Raw genomic sequence first — 2,907 nt, 5'->3', positions numbered from 1 at the left:
TTTGAAAACAGTGGTGGTATAGAAATGATGGTTCTACATATCACTCACCCTTGCTTGGTAAATAATTTGTCTTAATTTCAGCTACCAATAGTCTGCTTGCTGAGTGACTGACTGCATATATGACTGTATTCAAATCCATCTTTATTTGATTAAGCTTTACTCTATAAAAAGTGTACTCTACCTTGGATTTATCATACCTGTGGAAAACTGTGTGAAAAGAGCTGTTTTCACAGGTGCTTATTTTCACCTCCAAAATATATGTTATTATCTTATTGGTTGTTTTGTTGGTATTTGTGCAGAATTTATCCCTAAACATTAATGCTAGTACTGTATTTTGAAAAACACTCTATAAAGTTGTCTGGCTGTCAGCACTCCTCCTGTTTTGCTGTCCACCATTGAAATGAAGAGTATTGTGTTTGTTTTACTGGTTGTGGCTGTGGGAATGCAGATCTCTCTTAAATCATTTATTATGCCAATTGTTAGTTTCTACCTAGACTGTTCTGTAATATTCAATAGCCATTGTTTTTAATACTAATCTTATACCATTTACGGTATAGTAATCAAAGTGTTCAAAATAAGTTATAAAAGACTCCTCAAGCTTTAAGGATTTGGTTTTCATTATTTGGTTATTTAGTGAACTTTGGGAAGAAATAGATGTTTTTATTAATATTATTAAGCTGGCAGTACAGCTGATGATAAAATCATTGGTGGTTATAAATGCCCACCATACTCCCAACCCTGTCAAGTTTATCTCACTTATGATGATGGGGAACTCTGGTTTGGAGCATCTTTGATTGATGAAAGCTGGGTTGTTTCGGCTGCTCACTGCTATATCTCGTGAGTATCTATTTTTTATTTTTTTTAGACAGTTTAGACACCATAAACCTAAATCATCATCAAACTCATCATAGGTAACACATGTTCACTTTAGACAGCTTGTAAAATGACTGATATTATGCAGTTGCACAATAATAATAGGTTAGTTTATCCTTATTCTGAATGTATGTGTTAAAATGTATCGGACAGCAGCAGGATTTAAATGCTGGAAAACAGTGATATAACAGTTGTTTATTAAATAGGATTCCTTGTCTGGCTGTTCAGCTGGGAGAGCACAATGTGTATGTTGAAAAAGGCACAGAGCAGCGGATCTGGGCAGAGAAGGTGCTACCTCACCCAGACTATAATGATATGACAAATAACAATGATTTCATGCTCGTCAAGTGAACCTGCCATCTTCAACATGTGCAACCAATTTCTCTGCCGACCGGCTGCTCTTTTGCCGGGGGGCAATGCTTGGTTTCTGGATGGGGAAATCAGATCAATACTGGAGGTGAGATGGCTGAGTAATGACAGTTACTTTTGGACATTTGAAATAAGATCTGTACAGTCAATAAATAGATTTGTAAAAGTTGCAAAAGAAAATTTTAACATTGATTATTCTTTTCCCAGTCGACTATGCTGCTGAGCTGCAGTGTTTGAATTTGCCTGTACTTTCAAGGTCACAGTGTGAGGGTGCATATGGATGGAAAATAAGTGATACCAGGTTCTGTGCTGGATTCTTAGAGGGAGGTAAAGACTCATGTCAGGTACAGTCTTAGGAAGCAGTCTAGTGCACTAAACTTTTCATTTTTTATGTGTGTTTTCATACAGACTAATGATAACCACTGTTTTTCACCTCTATCTTTTTTCACACAAAAACATTTGTTCCCAGGGTGATTCTGGTGGCCCTGTAGTGTGCAATGGGGAACTGCGAGGAGTTGTTTCTTGGGGCTGCAGCTGTGCTGAAGCAGGCTTTCCTGGGGTTTATGCTGAGGTGTGCCGCTACCTTCACTGGGTCTTCAGCATCATAGCTAACAACTAAATGTTTGTTTAACCTTTTGATTCGAAGTAAATTTTTTCTGAAATATATCTAAAAACATTCAGCTTCAAACAGGTATAACTGTTTCTCTTTTAATTTAAATGGACACTATGTTATTAAATGTTTTTTAATTATAGTATCTCCCAACCCATAATGTTACAATGTGCTCACTCATATAAATGCTGACACAGCAACCTTTTTAATGGGACTATATAAAAACAAACGGCAAAACTTTTTATTTAGATACTAATGTTAAACGTAAAACATGTTCTTATGATTAATTATAGTAATAACTACTTAATACACTGACTGAGCACTTTATTAGGAACACCTATACAACTACTTTATTCATGCAATTATCTTATCAGCCAATCTTGTGGAAGCAGTGCACTGCATAAAATAATGCATATAAATGAAATGTAAAAAAATGTATCTCAGTGATTTCGACCATGGCATTATTGTTGGAGCCAGACTGGTTTGAGTATTTCTGTAACTGCTGATCTCCTGAGACTTTCACATACAGCAGTCTCTAGAGTTTACTCAGAATAGTGCCAAAAACATCCAGTCAGCTGCAGTTCTTCGGACAGAATCACCTTGTTGATGAGAGAGGTCAACGAAGATTGGTCAGATTGGTTTGAGCTGACAGAAAGGCTACGGTATCTCGGATAACCCGCACAATATGTCAAACCTTGAGGCAGATAGGCTACAACAGCAGAAGACATAATCGAGCACTTTACTAGGACCATACTGTTCCTGATAAAATGCTCAGTGAGTGTATATCCAATCAAAATATATTATCCAGGGGTAGGACCTTTCACAACAAATCACAGTTCTAATATCAGCTGTAATCGGACATTCTGCTAAATGTATCATGATAAATTATTTGAAAATTAAGTTTCATTATTTCAGGTGTTATGAAGGTTCTTTATGAAAACTATTTCTGACAAAAACAAAGCACAAGAAACACAAGCACAAGACCAAAGCATATTATAGTAGGCCATTATACAAAAACACATTTATATATATATATATATAAAAAAAAAAAAGGT

At 35.8% G+C, this 2,907-nt stretch overlaps 1 pseudogene; it reads left to right on the top strand.

The window, feature by feature from the left end:
• The first annotated feature begins 400 nt into the window (after positions 1-400).
• Positions 401-1,861, top strand: LOC127655655 (trypsin-1-like; annotated as a pseudogene).
• The last annotated feature ends 1,046 nt before the right edge of the window (positions 1,862-2,907 follow it).

The sequence above is a fragment of the Xyrauchen texanus genome, chromosome 15, assembly GCF_025860055.1.
Source record: "Xyrauchen texanus isolate HMW12.3.18 chromosome 15, RBS_HiC_50CHRs, whole genome shotgun sequence".
Classification (NCBI taxonomy): Eukaryota; Metazoa; Chordata; class Actinopteri; order Cypriniformes; family Catostomidae; genus Xyrauchen; species Xyrauchen texanus.
The sequence above is the reverse complement of the archived record's forward strand: the minus strand, read 5'-3'. Positions and strand labels throughout refer to the sequence as shown.